We start from the raw sequence: 24,685 nt of genomic DNA, 5'->3' as shown, positions 1-24,685 counted from the left end.
ATAAAAAAATAAAAAAAAAAACAAAACACCAAACCCACACAAATTAGTGTGCCTACACAAAATGAAACTGGCAGAAGGGCACACCCACTTGTGATATGGAAAATCACTGTATGGAAATAAAATTAAATGATACGACACAGTACAGTACATGTCCTTGGCACATCGGTGTAGGCAGTAAAACACTACAGTGTAAAGGGTGCAGACGTTATTTCCTTTCTCTACTACATTTTGATGCCATAAAATAAGATGAAAGGTACTTTGTCATTACTATAAATACCAAGGAGAGAAACAAGCAATAGGATTAGCATAAGAATCATCTTTGGAACTAATGTATCACTTAAGCACATCTGTAGCATGCTGTATGTCAAACAGTAAGAGGGAACAGAATTTGAATCAAACCTAAACCCAGCAAGATGATAAAAGAAACTGTCTCAAGAGAACCCACAGCTTGTTGCTTAAAACTGTGACATTAAAGCATCTTACACATTTACCCATCATATTTTAGGGTCTTTTTCCTGTAACTTAAATAAAAGAGTCTGAGGCAGTGACCAAAATTAAAGACCATAACCAGAACAACATACAAATGCAGGATCTCTTAACTAGTCCACCATACAATGCAGCCCACCTCATAAATTATATTTAATAATACTTTTGTATATGGTGATATGGGTTATTGGTCATGGGGTATTAACACAACGATGCCTGGAAATGGGAATTTTACGATCTCTTAAAATGCACTTGTCACTTCATTTGGTCCAATTCATTGGTCCTTGCAGTTATGGGTAATTATGGGTGCTGTCCCATATTAGGCAAAATTACAATTGATGTGAGCAGGTATTTTGATCAAAGGGAGCTTGTAGTTTCGTGTCCTGTTTTACTTCATACAAATCGATGCTAGAATTATTTAAAAGGAAAAAACAAAAAAAAAACCCAAAAACCTAAACACCTGTTCCCGTTCCTGATCCCAAGGAATTCACATCAGCAACAAGGTTTTCAATCAGTTTCAGTGAGTTTTGGGCTGAGCCCTTATACATGCACCTTCTACTGAGCAACGCTAATAGATACAAGTAAAGAAGCCAATTTTTTTTTTTCCAAAGGTGTTCTGAAATCTGAGGTCACTACTTACTTCCAAGTTTGAAAGAGATTTACAGATTATATACATGGACAAAAAGGGGGGCGGGGGGGGGCGACAGGGAAAATAAATATTATGGACCCATTTTACATGGGAAGCTGGTGACACTTCAGTGCTTTGGCTGTCCAGTGGGCTGATTTAAGATCCTCAAATTTTTGAATCTGATGGAAAAAAAGGAATGAGAAAGTTGAAAACAAGGGCGGGGGGGGGAGATCAAACTGTGGCCTTCAGCCTTAAGTTCTTAAGCACTCAGATGGGGTGCTTAAAGGAGCTCTTGGTCCTAACTATTGCCCAACCCATCTGCTTTCAGGTACCTCCATTGTTGAAAAAGTGTCAGCGTCCTCATGTACTGAAGTTCACTGTTTAGCGTATCAACCGAAATCAGCATCAGTTCAGCTCATCTTAGTACAGGCAGTGAACTGTACTTGCTGAACAGAGACCATATCCTTACTACCGCCTTTTTTGTAGGGAGAGTAAAGTTCATGAAAGGGGGAGGACGTACAGCCATGACCAGTAGCCTCTTACCTTCCTGCAGGGTGACTCTCTAGAAATCACGAGTCGGAGCCTTACACGCTCCATACACTCCGCTGATGAGGCTTTATTCCTCATGTTATTAATTGTGTGAATTTGATAATTTTTGGACTTCAGATATCTACAGGTATGCAGTCATTACACAAATATTGTGAGATTGCAGCAGTCTATTGCTAGCAGCTTGAGCCTAGGTGTTCTAATATTTAACAATGTCCAGTTTGTACAGCTGTGATTTGTCCTAACCTGCCATTATATTTGACTCTGGCGTCAAGAGTACACACCCCCCACCCCCGCCTCTTTAAACAAAGCAACATTTGCTGGAGTTAACACATGCACTGCATGTGGCTCAAGCTGCTAGCAAGCAGGAGGATGAATGTATTTACTTACACTCCCTCAAAAGTTGATCTTCTAGAATGGATTTTTATGTGGCTTGGTAGCCTTCCAAGTGCAAAGGATTAAATCACCAGGAAGTGCTATCTTTCCATTTTCAATTCCCTTTTAAAATGTGTTATTTTGTGATGCCATCGGATATCAGTAGTGATGCTTGGCAACGTTACATACTGCCGTTTAATTGCCTTAAAAACTATTTCCCTAGTAGTATCATTAATAATACCAAGCCTAAATTGGATTAAGCACTACACCACTATAAAGTTAATTCACTGTGATACTAATGAAATGTCATGTGAAGCTTCCTGTAAATCCAGCTAAACAGTCACTGCCAAGGATCATTAAATCAATGGCATGTTCAGCTATTCTGCTTAGAAAGTATTGTTTTAATTGCTACCAGGTGATTTTCATTAATGTAAGCATCTTCCATTTTACTGACTTTTTAAGTCTGATGGCGTATAGAGCCTTTTGTAGTTCGATAATGAAAATGCTTTGCCATTGCTAGGAAAGGAATGAAGCTCACCTGAGAAGGTGGTTGAACTGGAATAGCAAAATTTCAATCAAATTATTCCACTGCGTATTTATGAAGCACCCGAGTAAAGACCTGCTCTAAAGCTCAAGCAAGTTAGCAGTTTTCGGCTTGAACATCATCTGAAGCAATCTGAAGTGCAGAATATCTACAGCTCCCACAGGAGATTTCCCATTGGACCCAAGTCTGAAAAACCTCAGCCTTCACCTCTCTGCATCAGCTTACTCAGATAGAAAATAACACATAAGGGCACACACAATAAGGACAATAAGGACACACACTGTCCTTATTCCACAGAGGAATAACACTTCCCTACCTTTGTGAAATATTTTTACATTCACTGGGGGAAGGAGTGCCACTGACATTGTAAGTGCTAGGCTCAAACATTGGCTAAAAATATTTGCTAAGTGGCTAAAAGTTTGCCATGATCTTGACCTGCACATCACGCTGCTTTAAGTTTATTGTTCATATTCTCAGAGGGGGATGTCTTGGGTTTTATTTCTGCCCTGAATCTCATTGGTTTTGTTCTGCTTTTTCTCTTATTTTTCTGCAAATACAAGCATGTAAAAACCAGCCCTTCTAAGCACAGAGCATCCTTTGTCCCTGAGGTTTGTTCATAGCAACAATTCAGAATCTGAAGATTCTGGCTACGATCTTAAACAAAGTTCTCAAATTGCAAACAATTGGAGGGGGGGAGAGGAAAACTACCTACTTAAACAGAGAGGAAAGGTCAACAGGAATGCCCAGAGGAGCCCAGGACACACACACCAGCTGATACACTTTTCAGATATATAAGGTAAGAGATACAGGTCGATATACCGCCCAGGAGGTAAGTGGGAAAGGTAGCTTTAGAAGACAAAGGGGAAGTTGTTTCACCCACCTCTGAGCCTGCTGGAAGTTACGCGGTGCTATTGCACTAAATCTCTCGCTAATAAAGCTACCTCTCAGCAGTCTCTCTTATTAGCTTGATATCAGGCCCAGGTTGACGCAGTTAAATGGCTTCTTGGCAGAGTAAGCTCGCATCTGTCTGGAGAAGATTGTGCGGACTATGCTTTAGCATTGGCTGTTGGTTGATCCAGAAGGCGGAGAGACTCTTGCAGCCTTGAGTTACAGAAGCCTCTTTTGGATGTCCAGGAAAGGAGGATTTCCCAGAATCTCAGCATTACTTACTACTGTGAAAGTCACATCTTCTGAAACACAGTCTTTCTCTCCCCACACATGCACACTGAGCGAGGCAAGGCAGCTCTTGGAACACTATGGCTATGCTACGTTATGCAGCATCTGCATGAGAGCTTAAGCAGGTCTGAGGCTTACAGAGCCCTTCTTTCCCACCAGCTGTGACAAAAAGAGCCAAAATTTGGGTGATGATTCTCCTTGTTCCACATGATTTACTACTTACAAAAATCGTTGACTGCTGATCTGTGTTCAAACGCGTATACCTTCAGATCTAGAGGAAACACTCAATTAATATTCAAGTGTAAAATTTAAGAGTGCGTTCATCACCACTTATTTATTTTGGTCCATGTAGTCTGTATTTTTGGTCCCCAGACCTCAATGGTAGTTCTACTCTAATTAAAAGGATATAGTTCATTCTGAATGTCTTATGAGTGTTAATGGAAGAAAGCAGGATTTCACCCTACTTCACTGATATTGCACAAAAAATGCAATGAAATTCATGTCTTACTAAAGGAGAGGCTAATGGGGCAGAAATCTTACTCCTACTAAACAGCTTCAGTTGCAAATCTTTTCTCCTTAACAGCTCTTCTGTATAATAATTTTCATCCGACTCAAGGCAATGATAAAACCTCATTTCAAAGAAACCACATTCAGGGTCACTTTTGGTAATGACATTGCTTTAAATCTTGCTAACCTGACACATAAAACCATTGCTAAAAATCTCCCTTTTCTCTCGGAGATATTCTTCAGCAATACTTAACGCTGAACGGCATCATTCTTTCTCTTCTGCTATGTCCCTGCCTGCCCAAAGCACTGTTAAAGGGGACAAGCTGTAAATCAGAAAGCACTACCAGTCAGATCTCGTTCCAGGTCCCTCTGCCGTGTAGCCGGATCTCCCAACGAGGGGTCAGAGCCATTGGGTAATGCCTATGGTGGGGAAAGGCATCTCCGAACCACCTGTGGAGGATTTACAGTTAAGAACGAATATCTTGACCAGTGAAAATCTAACTCTTCTCTTCAGCAATAGAAGGACACAGACCTGGCTTTCTATCTTCACATCCATCTGTCAACTTTCAGCGATATTTTAATTTTACAGGTAATACGTGATTTTTAAGTAATATTTTTAGGGCTTCCCCTACAAAACTGAAGATTAGCCCAGAACACCTTAAAGTCTGAAATCTTCTCATAGTATTTCTTTGATAGTGAAAGTCCTTCTGGTTAAACTCCCGCCCTCCGACCTTACCAAGCAACCGATGAAAGTCTCAGGTTTTATACAGCTGAAGTCCAGTTTGTGTCAAGTACAGCAAGAGTGTCTGAGGGACCGCTGTGGCTGCTGTTACAATCACCGCAAGCCCTTTGCTGGCCTGTGGAGGTTTAGCTTCTCTCCTGAGCAGTCAGCACAGCCTCTCGCTATAAAGGGGGCAAACTGAATAACAAGAAAGTCAAGGACACCATAAAGGAGACTGAAAACAAGTAATTTGGCACTAATTTTAGTGTAAATGAAGAGTAGACCTTTAACATCTTTGCCTTAGTTTTCGCTTTATGAAGCTATTAAATTTAGTTCATGTTTATAATATACTATGCAAATACTGATTCTCTTTACTGATTTATATATACACGTATATGCTTGCTCACACTAGGAAAGTTAATTCATAAGAATATTCTAACAAGTATTCGATTTCAGCACAGTGCTTTTCCCTAAAAGTCCAGAAAAAGCTGGGTTTCCTTTTGATAGAGACCTATACAGTGGCAGCAATGTTTCTATTTTCTCATTCTTTTCACCATGTACCTCCAGGTCAGACTTAACAGTTAGAGCACTCAGAATAAACACAGCGTCTATTTGTGTTGCCACCTCTTCAGCTCCATCTCTCTGCAGCAGTTATTCTTTTATCATGAATGGCTTATCAAATGTTGTCAACTCCATGTCTCTCCAGACAATTAAAGGCCGTAGATCGTATAATAAACTACTCCACTGTCAGCTGGCATCATAAACCACAAGGAGCCAGTTGTTCAGGATGTCATCCAGCCTCTGACCAGAGGCAAGGATGAAAGCTGAACTCTGACCTAAGTGAGTGATTGAGAATATACTGTTTGTCACTGTCTATAGAAAACGTGAGCTGCCTTCACTGGCATCCAGACTTTCCAAATTTAGCTCCTTGCTAAAGTCTTGAGATTAGTGAAACCTTTCAAAGAGGAGATGATAACGCTTTGTGTTTTATCCCAGGACAAAGTTTAATCACGTTCCTTCCCAGGGGACCTTACAACACATTTCTGAAATAATAAAATTCTGAATGTGTAAATGTGGACAGGAGACAGTCATTCAGATTTTATGCTCATGTAAATGGGATCAGCAACCTAGGCTTGTCAGTTCAGGAATTCAGTCTACTTAAAACACTCCATCACAATATCTGGCAGTTTATCTTCAGATAATTACGGTGCTCTCTGTATGTGTTTTCAAACGCTGGCCTTCCATGCATATATTTTACACGTTTCTCATGACTCAGGAAGAGCTGCAGATATGAAAACATTTGAGTCAGAACTGAAAGCTTGGCGGTGGTGCTGTTGCCAGTTACTGTCAATACCTGTCAATCTTTGTTGGGCTTTGATGTAATTTCCGAACGCCCTACCAAGAGGATGAAAATGCAGTGCCTCCTCTAAAACAGCAATTCTCAGCAGTCTCTCTTCTCTCACCTTCTTCATTTTACCTCCCCAGCACACACGTTGGGAATTAGGCAGTGTGGTGCTCTCAACCCTACAATTTGCTACCTTTTCAGAGGGCAGCCTGTAGTCATTCTACACCAGAACTTGTCCTCTTAGCACCTACCTCTGGCCTATTTCTCATACCTCCCTCTCTGAAATAACCGGTGTGATTTTTAGCTTGGGATCCACTGCCGTAAAAGGTGGAGCTCATCAAGTCAGAGATGTCAGTTCATTGTTGTTGTACCATTTCCTCCCACACAGACAGGTCTACAAGATTTAAGTTAATGGTGAAACAGCAAGACTAGGATCCAGGAGCTAGATAGTGCTAGAGCTCATCTGCACCAAGAGCTATCCCAGCTTGCATATGGGGCTTCAGCCCTCCTCACTGAAAGTAATGGGAAGACTGAACTGTTTTGAAAAATCCCAGATCAGACACACAGCTACAAAGGGTGTCTTCTCTGTGAACCAGTCCATGTGAAGCCTTCCAAAGCTGATAAAAGGAATTTTTTTGAATTTTTTTCTTCCAAATTGAGTCCAGTGGTTTTCAGTCCAACCCAGAAACTATAAAACACACACAATGTATGTGTATATATATATAACATTTTTAATTATGCAGATTTTAGGACACTGAGCCTATTATAACTCAGTATTAATGCTTCCTCCCCCTCCTCTGTGACATTGTCTGCTTATTTGACTGCCCACTGCTGAAAGTGTAATATAGACACGGGTAGCACTGACTCATAGCAGTTTGTCACACAGTAAGAAACACTAAAAAATACACACCTTTCTGCACATTTATGCCATGAGGACTGATGTCTGTGAGGCCCTGTGTGACTGCAGGAGTCAGTCGATATGCGTGAACTTGAAGGAGTAGAGCCTCCAAGTACCTGATTTCATGCACCCAAGCAAGTGGCCCAAGGTCAGAGAGAAAGTCACTGCCACTCTGAAATAGAGGCTAAAGAGTCCTGACTCAGTCCTTTGAGCTAACCACCCAACCATGCTTCATTTCACATCCTTCTCAAGAGTCATTAAACGTTTCTTCAAGTGCAGCATAAAATTGGCTGCATTCAGTGCCTAGTTTTTATTCTCACACCAAATTTATCGTCTGATGTTTTATTAGCCCCCCCCAAAAAAAACCAAACCAAAACAAAACAGAAAATAAAAGTAATACCAAAAGGAGAGTCACTTATTTCCCCATTTTAGTGGAAAAAAGCAAAGAATACCTTCTTTCCCATAACATATTCACTAATTATACGCACTACTAATTTAAAACATAGAAAGAAACATTCTTTGGAATCACAGCAATAAAAGATGACCTTGCCAGATTTAAGTTTGTACTTGGAACTCCAAAGTTGGTTTGGTGAACTCTCAAAAGATATTTCTGATAAAAAGAGCCACGTTTAAAAACTGATGTGACACTGTACGTATAAAACTACTATATTGCCTAGCAATTTCCAGCTGCTTCACCATTAAGGTTTTAAACGTCATTTCCTTCTGTTTGACAAGCTCAGCAAAATCCACGAGCGATGAATACTGAGTTAGTTCAAAGTGACCTAAATTGTGAAATGTTCTAGTGTTTCTAGTTTTCCACATATTTGCAAAATTACAATATTTTTCTTTCTATCTTTGCAGTTTTAATTACAACACTAAACTGCTCTACCAAAAAAACAACCAAGCAAAAAATAGATTACGTGCTTCACAACTTACTTGTAATGCAATTGCACCTAGGTGACAGGGACTGAGATTCCCTCTGCTACTTACTATTTAACCATAACAGGGAAAGAATATGTGTATATTTACTTTACTAACTTAGAGTTTACTGACTAGATCAGACCCAGACTACTGACCAGGCACCAGTTTGCTAATTCCTGGCTTCAGCACTGAGACCCCTACTTTGCATACCACGGCTAAAACATTGGCTGTCTGCTCTATAAGGCAATAGTGCCTAAAAACCTGAGGTACTAAACCTTACTGATTACAGCACACACCTCCAGTGCAAGCTCAAAAGACCACCAATCCCTTCCGATCTCCCTATTTTCACCCTGATGTCCTATTTGTCATACCACCACATTCCATTATTTCGTGACCCAGCACGTGTCCAGTGTGAATTCCATATCCACCATTCATCATTTCCCCTGTGGAGCTTAAAGGAGCGGTAGATGTTGCATACAGCCACAAGGGAAAAGGGAAAAAAGGATAGCAGGGGCTTGGAATCCAAGTTGCTGCTTCCCTGGCAATAAAATAACACCATCTGCAGTCAACCTTTTTTTTTTTCCCCCCCCCTTGTTTCCCATTATTGAATGAGTGACAGTATTGTACTAGCATGTAATGCGCAGATTATTAAAAAAAGGAATGAGAAGAATTTTATCTTATGATGAGGAGAAGTGGACAGAGCTAACTGGCCAGAACTGACATGCCTTAAGCTGCATCCTGCTGAAGGATACAGCCCCCAGGTTCAAGCAGTGCGTTCACTTATAAATGTGTATTAAGTCTTCATAAAAATTCATTAATGGGAGTTACACGCTCAAGGAAAGAAGGCTAGAGCAGAGCAAACATTTTCAGTGAACAATTTATCTGACATTTTTAGCCGCTTCTGTGCGAGCAGTCTCTCTTCTTAGAGACAGATTGACCCACTTCATTTTAAAACAGCATTTTAGTTTTTTGAATTCTCATGCATGGGTTGCTGTGTTGCCACATATATTGCTTGTTTGCACACGTGACATGCAATCGGTGAGATAAGTTATTCTCCAGGTTTGCATGACATCTGTACGAACACTTCCAAGATGAACAGCCCAGACCCATTCTCTTTCATTTATGCTAGTTACTTCACCTCTCCGTAAACACTGTGCACATCCATTCCCACAGACGAGAAATAAAATGGGACAAAAATATCACCCAAGGAAATAAATGATCCTCATGCAAATACATATTTGCAAATATGTCTCTGAAGAAAGCGCACACTTGTGCATCAAACAACAGGTGGACACACCTGAGGTAAGGAAATCGTCCTCCTCTTACATACCCATGTCAGAAGAACCCGTTGTTCTGCGGCCACAGATGAACAACGCAAATGCTCTACAGCTGCAATGACAGTAACTGAAAGAAAGACCATGTCTGGGCAGCACCCAAATCCGTAATTTCTGCAAGCAGCAACCAAAACCTACACAGTAGTCAAGCAGGTAGTATTCCTCTGAAACAAGTCTTTTTCATGCCACTGAGGCGTCAAGTGGGAGGTGTCTTGAACCGCAAACCAGCTCAATCTACTTCTGAAATCCCTTAAAACACATTCTTCTTTCTCTGCCTAGTTAAAATCCTTCCCTCCCCTTCGAATTCCCATTCCCTTCTGAAAGGTTAACTAACTCAAGTGGTGGAAATCAAGGTTATATTGGCATCAAGGATTCATTCAGAAAAGAAGTATTTTTAATTAAGAGGAAGTTGCTTTCAGACAACATGAAGGTATAAAAGAACTTGGCAGAGGGAATGACAAGAGGAGAGGAGGAAAAGAAGGGGAGGAATGAGGAAAATGCCCTAATACCTCTCCTGTATTAAGAACATATATCCTCATGAAAGGCTTTCCTGCTCTTTAAGAAAGAGCCTCTTTGATTCATCTAATTAGTAACAAAACATCAATATGACCACAATATTTTCACTCCTATACCTCCCTGCCATAATTACAAACCCACTAGCTTTACTGACCTTAGCATGAAGGATGTTGAAAGGATGGAAAGAAGCCTTCATAATTTATTACTTTCACTCTGGTACATTATACTAAATTACAGCTAGTTACTATTCATAAAAACTTAACCGCAGAAACCAGGAATATCAGTTGACACCTGAATTAATTTAATTTATCTTTCTACCAATTAAATAATTTCTATTCAGGACGTTTGTGCCCATTCCAATGGTCGTAGTGTTTGTCCTAGGCGTCATATCACTTACAGGTCTGCTATTAAGTTCCTGACATTTTTGTGTTGGTCTCCAACAATGCTACTAACCCTACAAATCTCTAATGCTTAGCTGTACTATGTGCAACTTTTAAAGAAAGGAAGGATTGACTTTGTGGAATTGGGACAGCAAACAAAAGTCTGTTTTTAACTGTAGAGAAAATAAGAAAGACCAGTTGAAAGCATTTGGGCTCCACATTAGCTGTCCAATATGCAAGGCACTAAACTGTCTTCACCAATCTTGTAGGTCATCAGTTTGTGGGCTACTGCCCTTTTTAGAGGCTAGTGGCTGGTCTACACGGCATATTTGAGCCCTGAGAGTGTGAGCTACTCTTGACCTTTTCATAGCTGACGTAAGAGAGCAGAACTGTCTCTCTTCTGTTAGTCACACACAAACTATCTGGAACTCATGAAACAAGACGACCATTCCTCCAGAAGCATACACATATATCATACCTCTCTCCTCAGCAAGAAAACATTCATAAAAATTCATTGTCTTACCCTAGTATAGTAAGCATTCCATATTTTGCTAACAAAACCTTGACCACCAAAAATTTGGCAGAGACAGATTTCTCCTGTGACAGTAATGAGGCCTGCCATACTTCTGTGTCCTTCACTACAACTTTTTGTGCTGTAAACCAGATTTATGCCAGTGCCATATCTTATGCCAACAGCAACACTCTATGGTGTACAATATCCACAGACGTTCTGTCTCAGTCTTTAGCCTATTGAGAATGGCTGTTACGGAACTAGAAAACTACTGTCACCCAAAACACACTTCCAGAGGGCTTCACTGCTGAGTCAGTTTAAGAAAACGGAGAAATACCACTGAATAATATTAAAAAGAGACAGTTGAGATTTCTCTTGCTTCTGGCATACTACAAATGCTTTGGGTCACACCAAACTGCGCCTAGGAGCAGCAGGTCACAGTGAGAGGTCCATGCATTGCTACTCACAGTAGCAGACACAAGCTCCCGCCACAAAGCAAGACCCTTTTTTCTGGCTTCTGTACACATACAAGGGAGAGAGGGCGAAGCGGTACCTAGTACTGGGAACCTGCCCTACCAGCAGGCAACTGCATCACAGAAAAACAAGCTCATCATCATATTTTCTGTACCTTTATTCCAGAGGTATTACAGCAGCTCTAACACTGGTCTTGAAATTCCCACTAGCTTTGCATTCCCATGACATCCTGTGGCCAGCAAGGAGGAGGTAGCACAGAAGGGTGGAGGGGGCGAGAACCATCCTCACAAAATGTAAAACCTGCGGTAGAGATAATAAAGCACAAAATAGCTGTAGTTAGCGATTATATTAAGCACCATGTTTCTACCCTTGCTGTTTCTTTAGCCACAACCACCTCCTGTGGGGAGAATTAAGAACAAATAGCTCTGGGGCTAGGGTTGGGGATGTAACAGTAAGGCCGCTAAGGCAGATGATCTAAGAGCCTTATGGTCCTCTTCGCTCACATTTGTAGAAAACAATAACCAAATGATCCATTTACTGATAAATCAGACACAGATGTGGGCAGGCCTCTGGCAGCCAGAAACCCACTGCTTGGTTTTGCAGAGATTCCAGGGACACCTCACAGCCCCCTTAAGAACTAACTTTTGTTCCAGCTGCTTCCTTAAGGCCAGGTCTTCAGCAGGCATAAATCACTCCAAGCTCCAGTGAATTCCTTGTAAAACCACCCTGATTTACATCAACAGAAAAACCAGCCCTTTTTGCCTCTCCTTGCAATTTCAAGTGTTTGTTTCCTTTTTATCCAGCAGTTGTGCTGCTGAATGCTAATGAGATGAGAGGTGATTCATTCCCAATCAACCATTTCCAGAGTAATTAGCGTGAGCATCTAACCTTCGCTCCCCCTGCTTTTTCAGGTCCTACACAGCCTCTACTATCCACAGATATTGGGATACCGCATAGAGTATTTCAGCTGTAGCCCAGCTGTAATTATTTCCTCAAGTATTCAAGACATTTTGAAGAATCACAACCACCCCTTAGTGTTCTGATGGAAATGAAGTTGTTATTTTTCTATGTAATTATTTCATCATATTTATTACTTAAACCATCTCTGAGAACAAAAGCTACACAGCAAAAGCAAGGCTTCATTTCATCAGGTGCTCTCCTGACAGTTTGAGGAAAGCTATTTAGGAAGGGGGAAAAAAAAACCCTAAAAAAAACAAAAGAAACCCTTTTCTTTTAACATCACTGCTCTGACAACCACAAAGGCTGCCTGACAATCTTGATAGCTCTATTTATGATGTTACATTATCCTGCAACTGCGAGGAATGCTATTTCTACTAACCAGGCTTAGGTCTAAATAGAGCCATGGGGCAAACTCTCTTTCTCTCTTTCCAACCGTGTGACCTCCTGGAGAGTGAACAAAAAGGGAACCAGAAACTACTGAAGGGCTGCAGAGATGGAAATAGTCAGTGTCCCGCTTCTTCCCCCACCTGGAGGCCAGCGTGTCTGAGGGAGTCTTCTTAGGCTGTGAAGTTTCCCTGGTGGGGAAACAGCAAATCTATCACCAAGCCATGAACAACGGCAACGTATAACACGATGAAGAAAGCCATTTCAGCAGCTTGTGTTCGTTCTTTTACATGACTTCAGGTAGAAGAGGTCTTGGACATCAGTGACGGATTGTGGCCTTTTGGAACTTTAAGACAGGAAAAGTGAGGCAGTGGATTCCTGACCCAGCCAGAACAAGAGGATCCGAGCCTGTAAACCCCGGCTGGCCAGCTGTCTGCATTTACCAGATCTGCTCTCTCACTTAGGCTTTTTTTGCCATCAAATCACAAAATCACGCACAGAAAGTTTAGAAGGAGCTTCAGGATTTTCTCAGTGCCCACATTCGTAAAACGTGTGTCTCAGCCTCCCAAAAACTATAGGCACTGTTGGATGGAGCTCCATAGCCTTCTCTCTGAACAATACAATAATATTTGATGCTTATAAAGGACTTGTCATAAATAAAATATTTACAAAGGGCATCATAACCATTATCACCGTTTTACAAATGGAGAAAATGAGGCAAAGTGACTTCTTCATAGCAGAGGGGAACTGGAGCCAGATATTCCGTGTTCCTGCCAGATCACGTTGCCAAATACATCCTAGCAGAGAGAATTTTTTGTTAATCTCTAGGGCAAGCCACAAGGAAAAAAAAAAAGCTGGATAAATAGAGCAAGTGAAAAGGATTAAGATTTTAAATGCTTTAACTTTAAGGCCTATAAACTGTTTTTTTGGTTACATTCTTAAACTGGTTTAAGGCAATTTGCTAGCTTTTTTGAGCCTGACTTCTTAATGAAATAGAACTTGTGTGATTGTGCTGTCTATTCCTGCTAATAGTCTTTGAATCTGCTAGCTAATTTAAATCAAATACAGAAAAGGTGTGGAAGTTTCAAAGGTAATTACATTCCCATAGATCTTAAGACCGGTCCCAGATAGGGCAGAGTTGGAACCAGATTAGTCCTGTCACTCAAACGAAGACCCTGCCAGGTATGGCAGCAGACAGAACTGACAGAAGAAAGATGGCAAAAACATTAAAGAAAAAAAATGGGGTTTTTTGGTGTACATTAATCTTCAATTTCCTGTTGTTCACTGTACGCATGAGTTTGTATTTCAGTGTACTGGGCAACTAGAATAGCGACAGATTCTCAGTTCGGAACCGATGTTTCAAAGCATGCTGAAATCCATGTAGGTGAGTAGCAGTAAAAATAACGGCTGTTAGCTGGGTTTCTGGTTGATTATTTTATTATCATAAAACAACTAATTCATCAAATTAAAATAATTAATTGATCAGGTTAGAAATTTCCAAAGAAATAAAATTTTAAAGCTTTTAGTTTTTGGTAGTTACAAGACAACTTACTACCGACATCTCACAAATTTTATTCCATTACCTTCAGAACTGCTATGCCGTATCAGGGATTAGGCGTTCAGTATATTATAAAAATTTGGTCTCAATTTGACCAAGAGTTTCCCAAATTATATCTTCCTTTAAAAATGACGGATATGAATATGCCAGATCTCTATTGTCGTTTCCATAAACCAGATGATTCGACAAAAAAGTCCATTGCTAAATTTGTGGAACAAAATCCGAACTCCCCTGTATGGTAAAAAGTAGCCGCTGTTGAAGCTGAGGAAGCTGAAACGTTTGTAGGCCTGTGGACAAAAATAAACTACTTCTGAATGTCAATATAACCTAACACACAGTCTCACATAGTGGCGCATTTGTAACAAATACTCCATATAGTTTCTCCTGTAGCTCCTGTCAATTATCATACAGCAAAATCATTCCCACCACAGCACTGGAGCTATTTTTAGTACTTCTGACAGTTTTCTATTAACTCTGTCAAAAATTGCCCATTACCCTTGAAGCTACATATCTAAATAAACGGAATAACTTGCTGAAACGTGCCTAGTCCTGAACATTAATATACGTCATTCTGACATTCGCAGTTATCCATAAACATTAGTACCACAAACATCCATGAAAATACTGCAAAAAGAGGATGACAGTGCAGTCATCATAATGATTCGCAAATGAAAGCAAGGGTGTGTTAAGCATTATTTTCCATTAGAAATGGTACAGCTCAGTCTCCTGTCAAAGATGAAATTATCAGAACAGTTTTCAGATCCACATACACAAGAGCAGTAGAAGCAACTGGTGATTTTGTGTAGAAATAATAACTACTCATACAGGGTCAATATTCTGAACTCAGATTCTGACTTCCACTTAACCATTTGACTATAAATAAACATGAAGTACATGTGGATGAGAAACTCTCCTTTCAATCTGCGACACACTTGTCTTAGGCCATTAAGCCTGTGGCTTAAGTACAATCTTGGTATTTGAAATTCAAATGGGACGTGCAAAGTTTTCACTTCAGAAGCGTTCTAGTTTTTCTTTTCTGCTTCAACTCCTCTACAAGTCTATTCCTTGCGTTGGAGACAAATTTTACGCTCGTTTGCTCCGCAGGAGAGCAGGCACGCTAAAATCCCACCACCCCATTAGTACACCCAACGCAACAGACTACTGGGAAAATTACAAATCTCTTGCCACCTCAATAGCAAGCTACCCGTCTAAACTCAGGGCTGGATTGCCATTGCCTCATCAAATTCGCTCAAATGACTAACAAAATTTTTTTTTCCACTCACAGAGCTGGATTATCCTGGGGCATTTATGACTTTTACAGTGTTTTCTACATGTGTTTGATAGCCAAATAAAAATTGTAGCTATGGCTACCCGTAAGTGTCGAGGACTTTCCTGCCATGACAATCCTCTTGGCCACCCTCGGGGGGTGTGTCACAGGTGGCGTGTCTTTCCTCCAGGATGTCATTCAGCTCCACTCATTCACATTTTTCTAAAGTGTTAAAAAAACCTGAGTTTCCCAACATGTAAGTTAATAAACAGAAGTGTCTTTTCAGAGGTCACAACCTATAAACCAGATCTGCACCAATGCCTAGACTTCCTCTAGTAGACTAACAGGTTCGCGAGGCGTTAAGAACATTTAACCAGAAGCTGAATAACTGAACGTAATTATTTGCCACTGCAAAACTGAGGACATCCATGAATTGCTAGGATGGGAAAGGCTGGTTTAGCCAGTGGAAGAATGAAGCTACATTTGTCAGCCCTCGGTACAACCCTGCTGGTAGCTTGGTCCTTCAGGGATTCAAACCAGACAGGCTGAACTATAAGAACAGTTACAAGCCAGTTTGGAGGAAAATGTCTCCAACAATATTTACTTTGACTGTTATTTTAAAATCACCTTGTTCTTTCAGAACGTAGAACCTTTTTCTTTGAACTGCTTGCTTTCCTACCTGTGGTCTAAATCTTAGTCTATGTATGGCCCAGAAGAATCGAGTGTATTATGCAATTTATATGCAAATCTCCTGCTTTTTCCATGTAAATTATATGGTAGCATCAGTGTATGAAGACAAAGGAGATTTTGACAAACAGAACAGTATTCTATAGCTATATGTAGATAAAGCCTACTTGGAAATTGTGATTTTTTTTTTTTTTTCCTTTCTTCCCATATTGTTTACCTGTAAAAAAATAAATAAATCCAAACTTCCAATCAGAATAGAAGCATTCAGAAATATTACTTTGACTGTTATTTTAAAATCACCTTGTTCTTTCAGAACGTAGAACCTTTTTCTTTGAACTGCTTGCTTTCCTACCTGTGGTCTAAATCTTGTATGGTGTATGGCCCAGAAGAATCGAGTGTATTATGCAATTTATATGCAAATCTCTTCCATGTAAATTATATGGTAGCATCAGTGTATGAAGACAAAGGAGATTTTGAAAACAGAACACAGTATTCTATAGCTATATGTAGATAAAGCCTACTTGGAAATTGATTTTTTTTTTTTTTTCCTTTCTTCCCATATTGTTTACCTGTAAAAAAATAAATAAATCCAAACTTCCAATCAGAATAGAAGCATTCAGAAATAGGGTGAAACTCCACATTACAGGCAACTTTTAAAAGCATTTGGTAAAGAATGGTGATACCTGACTTCCTTTTCATTTTTGCGGGAAGCAAAAATTCAAATCTCCTGTGCAGCTTCACAAATTCCACCTTGTACACAGATGTTCTGGGGACACAAAAGCTGCTGAATGTAGGTCATTGGCCCAAGAGCTTCACAGTACACAAAAGCAGTTTGACAGGTACAGCTTCGTACTTCGCTGTTTGTTTAATTGGTGTCTTTTCTATCTCAGTTGTACTACTTTAAGACTTTCTGTGAGAGAAAATCCTCTCTAATTTTCTACCCGCTTTTCTTATCTGGAATCAGACTGGGCTGCAGCAGATCACAGTTTTGTCAGAGTGCAGAAAAAAACCTATTCACGATTGCTGTGGAAATCTCGTGAAGTCGCTAATTTTTCAATTTCAAAAAGCCGAAGACACTCACAGTCTGATAATATCTTCGTCTGAGTCCGGGGTTGTGTGCTCTGGTACGTTTTGGGGTACTGATACAGTTAAGCTATTTGCTGTTTAGACAGTTGCGTTCCTCTCAGCAGTTCTGATAACAAGGTGAGGAGTGGGATACAGATGCAACGGTACGTTCACGGACCGAGGGGAAAAACGTGTTTTCTGGAAAGCACATTTTACCGGCGCTTGATCCCGGAGTGAAGGCACAGATGTCACAGACATCTTTGTCTGTAGACTAGTCTTCCAGAGGAAGTGCCAGAAAACGAGTTGTTTGGTGACATCTAAAGCTATGCTAGACAAATGGCTAGCAAATTCACTGCAGGAAATGATCCTCTATTGACAAGGGAATGAACTGTACTACATAATGGGGTAGATTCGGCTCACACTTACTTTGGATTAACACTAGTGTTGCTGAGATAAAAATATGACCCCAAGGGCCGTTTCCATCTCTCTCTCTCATGATCCATTTTCTTGCAACAGAGCTTTAAGGTTATGAATACAGTGAGTTATCTGAAAGAGAAGCTGCTAGAGACAATGAAGAAAGTTCTTATTCAAACATATGGGTCTTCACTAAAAACAGACAAGGAGAAATTACTGTCAAGCTATTTGCTTTATAATGTGCTCCATTGTCTCTCAGAAATAAAGACTCCACTTTTCCACACTCTGGCATCTGCAATTTAGCCATTCTGTATTGTACTTGTTGGAATGGCAGTTTAAGAATCTAAATCTGTTAATTTTTTTTTTTAAAGACTCCACTTTTCCACACTCTGGCATCTGCAATTTAGCCATTCTGTATTGTACTTGTTGGAATGGCAGTTTAAGAATCTAAATCTGTTAATTTTTTTTTTTTCAAGGGGAAACAAACTTTGTCTCTCTTTCAGTTTCTTATTCCTTTTATCCCAAATTGTTCAATCTCACTGTAACTCCAGGTTTTTTTGTTTCTAACCCCTAGAAATTACCCTATTCCCTTACTGCCTATCTGAGCAAGGTTATCTTGTTCTGCCATCTAGTGAATCGTGTGCAGAATAACAGGCTGCTTACCAAACAGCCAGAGACATCCGAAGAGCTAGTAACTACTGTGATTTCTTTAAAATCTTCATCTCCTGTACATTTGTTCTTTCATGAAACCTACAAATAAAAGGTTCCATCATGCTGTAGATTAATGCATCTTTTCCCTAAACAGCTAAACCTATTATTGTAATTTACCATTTGATTTACAAGAGGTTTAACAGGTTTCATCTTGTGACAGGTAGTAATTTAAGTGTTACCCACCAATGTATTATAGCGAATGGCTTGATGCAGGCAGAAGTGTCTCCTTTCAATGGGTGTATTCCTGTGATGGGCACTTGTGGACAAAGGTTCTGTTGTGCCAAGGTAATTAAACTGCCAATATGCTGTTTCGATATTTACCAGGCTACGCTGACGTCGACAAGAAAAGCTTTCTCTGGTTGAGGACATACCACAAAAGCAAAAATATTCCCTGCAGCCAGCTGAGCTTCCCTTTGGTTAGCAATGCAGATTTCGGTCTCATTTGGACTAGGTGGCCGCTGGTTTTATTGTGTTAGATGACTGTGCTATACATACAACCTACTCATAAATATTTCTTAACACACTTACAGTCTGATCCAAAGCCCGCTGCAGTCAATGAAAAGACTTTCAATGGCTTTAAACTGGCTTTAGTCCAGGTCCTTATTCTCTAAAGAATTCTTAATTGAAAATTAAAAGACGCAAGTGAAAAAACAATCGGGTGGGAGAAGGGGAGAGCAGATTTTACCCAAAGAAGTGCTACTCAGGCACATGTTAGGATTAGATTGGCATTAAAACCCTATGAATAAGACCATCACTCACAGAAAGCACGGTCAGCACGCAGCTTAAAGCAAATACTAACACAGTGAAACACGCAGTTTCTGTTACTATTACAGAAACCTTCTTTAAACAAACCTTGAAAAACAACACAAAGGATTTAAGAAATCACCACAGAAAAAAAAGAAAACCGTACCAGAAGGTTTCTGGTTTCACATTTTCTACCTCCTAGAACTGAATTAACTTACATAGAAGTTACATGGTCTTGGCCAATATTAGCAATTTCATTTTGCTGTTTGTGTGGGAATTTCAGAAAGCCGCCAGGCAATGTTTGAATGCGCACACACACACAAAGGCAAACGGATCACTTCAGTCTTTCATTATGACTATTGGTTTGGACGATGGGGGGAAAATAAACAATACTCTCAATCAAAAGATTTCATCATTTTAGAGCTGCATTGCCATGTTAGCATAATGCCTTTGGGGTCTGCCACGAGCTTTTGTTCACTCATCAAATTAGTTCGCTTGAAGGTGTTTTCTGCCATGAAAGAGATTTTATAAGGAAAATCAGATTTTCATTTGCTGTGAATGACATAAAAAAGGTTTTTATCTACATGTATCTACAAAAATATATATTTCCTCACGTCTAAAGAGACAGGACGAACACAGGGGCAAAAAAGTATGCCTGAAAATGTACTTCTAAGCTACTTCCAGAAATATAATACCCTTAAACTGATTGCCACAGTTCAGTACCCCGCGAAAACATAAACCAAACCCAGAAGCAAGCATCCATTTACCCTGCAGAAAAGTGCCCTGCATTATGCCTTACTTGCAGGCAATTCAGAAAAGCAAGTTTAATCTCAAATCACCTTCCACGTAGTTGTGCTCTTTGTAATAATGTAATATACAACCATGGGTAAAAATTACTGACTTTGTGGAACGGACAGCTGCAGTCGGTAATATATGGGGCTCTTTCCTTCTCCATTTTGAGTTTATGTATTTCTACCTCCTCCTGACACATTCATTTGTAATTCCAAGGCAGATCCCATTGCAAATTTTCCTGCATCAAACAGTTCTGGTTCATTCAAAGCGCAAATGATTCTTAGCCTGAATTCCTAAAAAAAAATAGGGTTTCTCTGATCATATTCTACATACTAGTGGAGAGACAGGTAGACAAGTGATAGGGTTTCTCTGATCATATTCTACATACACTTGTCTACCTGTCTCTCCACTAATAAGTGCTGAACTTATTGGCCCGTTTACAATGTGACAAAAAGGCAGGAATCCAAATAACGTTAATTTCTTAAAATTACATCAAAAAACAGCTAGAATGAGGAGAGAGAGATTTAGTGTTCTGGGGAGAAAAAGACTGCAAAAGGGATCATAGCCCGCTGTTAGATACCAGGTACTCTACCCCAGTGGTCCCACGCAGGACATAAATCTCGAGAAAAATCAAGCTTCATCAGCTCTGCAGTTCACAGGAACTGTTTCGCCTGCACTCTTGCTTGTGTTAACAACTCTTTCAGGCTTTGGGCATGCCAGTTTATCCCATGGCAACACTTGGGACCCAGCTGCCTGAGCCACGCGCAGGCAGGCACAACAGCACTCTGGGGCACGCCTGCAGGCTCAGACGCGTGAACCCGAAGGCGGCATGCAAATGCCAGCCAAGCATCTGAATCAAGCAGTAGCTACTACTACCTCAGTAGCAGTTACTTTTAGTAAACCGCACATCTATCAAGAGCAAATCTCTGAGCACAGACAGCCAGTAACCGGCAGCTGTGACTTAAGACACTCCAGTTGACTCTAGGAGCCCGGTAAATGGAGCACAGTGGTATCAGATGCACGCCGGCTCTTTCCAGAAATGAATGCCTGCTTGCTTCAAATGCAAAATGTTAAACACAGAACTTTGCAACAAAACTAAAGTCAGACTCTCCTGAACTTCCAAACCACAATGATTTTTCCTCAAAGTTTTATTAACTGTTAGAGAGGTTGGACATCGGTATCAAAGAGACCACCTCAAACACAAATGCAGACATCTTCCAGCATGGGAGAAAACAACTAGCGTCATAACATATAATATGCTAGTTTTCAGTATCTATCTGAAGAAAGACGTTGCTAACGGATGTCCTACTCAGCAGACTTCTTGCCTGATCCTACTTGCACCGAAAGCAAGAGCCTCGTGTCTTTACATCAGCGGAGCGATGAGATTCCGTTCCGAGGGAGTGAAGGCGGCGCAGGCGGAATGCAGCCCCTGCACTCGTTAGTGAGGGGACGGCTGGTTTGCAGGGGCAGCGCGGACAGGAGCAGAAGAGACTCGGTGATTCTGCAGGGAGGAAGAGACAGAAACCGTGTGCCTTGTCTCGCACAAACCACAACGTTAACAGCCAACCTGACAAAATAGGCTGGATAACGCTTTGTCTATCAATAGTCATTTTACATGTGGAATTGTATAACTTTAATTAATAGCTTTATTATTCAGGTATTTATTAATGCACTGGGGATTTGCTTTGTTTCCATACACTTTGCTGAGGAGTCTCAGATCTAATCAGATATGTATATTTTCAAGGTGCTTACTTTCTAGAATTGAGCCATTTATTTCTTCAAGTTTGTGGAACTCAAGGGAAATCCTGGCTTTACTGAATTCACTGAGAAAACTCCCTCATGCTTCAAACTATCAAATAAACAAAGAAGAAAAGCATCTTGATAGGACAAATAGATCTAGCTGAAAAAGATTTTGCACGTATGCAAATTTTCAAACACATTTTATATACAGGAAATCAATAAATGTGGAAAAGTCTATCCTCTTCTAGAATTCTCTCATCAGGTAGAAATAAAGACATACTCATTTTACCACTGTCCCTTCACTTTCAGCAGATGTGGTAGTGCCAAAAAACATGTTCTTACCTTTTAAGAATATAAATTGTCTGATAATACTAGAGCAGAAACTGGAATTTAAGCTTAAGTCTTACAAGTCATTCCCAAATTCTGGCCAGAATCCAATCTACCAAACTCTCAATCTGGAACTGGAAAAAGGAAAAAAAAAAAAAAAAAAAAAAAAAAGACAGAAGGAAACATGGACAGAGGGCAAGAGAGAAACGTTTGTCTTCTGTGTTCTCCAAAGTTTAACATCATGTAATGTCAGCACCGCACCAAGCTGAAATCTGGCACAAATAGTGCAACATATCAACCACTTCCTAAAAATCACAATACATTTTCTCTATTTCAGTATTTATATCAAAAGTCAAAATATATGGAGGCTATGCTTAAGGGCCCTGCCACACATTATGTAAGTTCTGTTGCATACAGTATATTTTTACTGCTTTTTATTTCCTTATATTGTAGTTCTTTCAAATAAGTTAGAAAATATTCAGTAATTTTGTAGTTGAGACCAGAATACTATGATTACATAGACTTACAAATTCAACTGCGACTTCTGAGTTTGTTTTCTACCACTGTCGTAATTATCAGCAAGAGCAAAACACCTTCCAAAAATCCCTGGTCCACACTCACTTCCTCACGCCTGCCTCCTGACAAGTAGCACAGAACGTATAAAACTTAGTCGGGTATTCTTGGCAGATAACGCCCTACGAGAAGCATCCCAGGTTGATTTCAGGACAACATGACATAAATCAAGGCACGTACAGAGATATCAGAAATTAATATGTCTGGCATACCTGGTGATTAAAGGAAAATCAGTGCTAATCATAATACATTTAGGATGGGGGGAACAGGGAGAAGAAAACCATCTAAATTTTAACTGAGCACAAAGGCTAGGATCTATTTCTTCCCATACACTCAGAACGCAAGACTAGTCAGAGCTGATACCAGCGAGCAAAGAAGGAATCTTACTCCTTACAGCCCCCGTAGCAAGAGGGCATAACTGCAGTCCTGGTATACTTCTAAAAGAGGTGCTAGAAACCCTGCACTGACCCAGCCGAAGGCCATGAATCCCAGTCACTGAATGTGGTTGTAGCCTTCCGATAAAAGCCAGACTTACGCTGAACAAAATTTTATCCTGGGAATTCCATTGTGGTTGCGCAATCTGCCCCAAAGATGAGGGGACACTTCTAAAGGATATTTGGATGTTTTGCTACCAGGCTGTTCAGATAAAAGAACTCTTTTGTGCCGTGCTGGAGCTGCTGTAGGTATTACAGGTTTCTGGAAACACTGTTGTAATTATCCCAACTTGCTGGGACCAGGAGCCTCTGTCTTGCAGAGACCAAGGCACTGCTGACTGGCGATACCACGTCTTTGGAGACAGCCCACTGCAGTCGTTTCAGAATCAAGCCTTAGCTGTCCAGACGGTTCCAGTTCTACACTTCAGATATGGGGTACTCTGTACCTTGCCTCTGAAAAATTTTTGACACTTTTTAGTGCCAAAAGGTTAAAAAAACCAAAACAAAACCAACAACAAAAAAAGCACACAAAAACCCCTGTACATTTTAATCCCATAAGTGCCTGAAAAATCCTGCATCACCTGACCATTGCACAAGACGCAGTCTGGCACGCGCCGAAGCAGAAGGAGCTGCTGACACAGCACGCGAAGTCATTGCCACCTGGGAGATCCTGGTGCAGACTCCCACCGAGAAGCAGGGAGGGCTCCAGTTTCCTTCTGATTGCTTGTGGCGGGAATGTAAATCAGGACAGTTCAAGAAAGGTCAATGAAGTCACCTGCATATCACACCAGCTTAGGAGACCACACTCAACACTCGCTCTCTTGTCCTCGCCCAGTGCTGTGAAACACTTCGCAGTATTGTGCTCTCAGCGCGGCTCCTCCCAGGCAGCCAGTTCTGCGATACAGTGTGAACGCCATCTAGGAACCTAGATAAGGAGCAACTGTACTGTAAATCGAGGGGAAAAGCCTGTAGTTCCACTAGGACTGCATTAGTTCAGTGTGTTTGCAGGCATTTCAACGCACTACCATAGCCATGCAAAAGGAGAAGAGAATTAGGTGGGAAAGGAGTGAATTACAAAATAATTTTTTGCAGATCAAAATTTTAATACTTCAAATCAAGGGCTTCCATGCAGTGGCAGATTTCACCTGAAAGCAACAAAACCCAACTAGCTGCACATTTCAGGAAACCTAAACACTGAGCACTCCCCCCTTCTACCCCACCAATGCATTGTAGCTTCTGGGTGCCCTTACTCTCCGTTCCTGAAAATACAGTCTAAATCATGAGCTATCCCAGCAGCATTGCTTCCCAAGGCCTCCTGGAATAGATTCCTAACTCCACTGCCTAGAAGCGTGGCCAGCAGGTCAAAGGAGGTGATTCTGCCCCTCTACTCCGCTCTGGTGAGACCCCACCTGGAGCACTGCCTCCAGCTCTGGAGCCCTCAGCATAAGAAAGACATGGACCTGTTGGAGCGGGTCCAGAAGAGGGCCACGAAAATGATCAGGGGGGTGGAACACCTCTGCTATGAAGAAAGGCTGGGAGAGTTGGGGTTGTTCAGCCTAGAGAAGAGAAGGCTTCGGGGAGACCTTATTGCAGCCTATCAGTACTTAAAGGGGGCTTGTAAGAAAGATGGGGACAAACTTTTTAGCAGGGCCTGTTGCGACAGGACA

The sequence above is a fragment of the Aptenodytes forsteri genome, unplaced genomic scaffold (assembly GCF_000699145.1).
Source record: "Aptenodytes forsteri isolate BGI_AS27 unplaced genomic scaffold, ASM69914v1 Scaffold382, whole genome shotgun sequence".
NCBI lineage: Eukaryota > Metazoa > Chordata > Aves > Sphenisciformes > Spheniscidae > Aptenodytes > Aptenodytes forsteri.
This window is presented reverse-complemented; position numbering follows the sequence as displayed.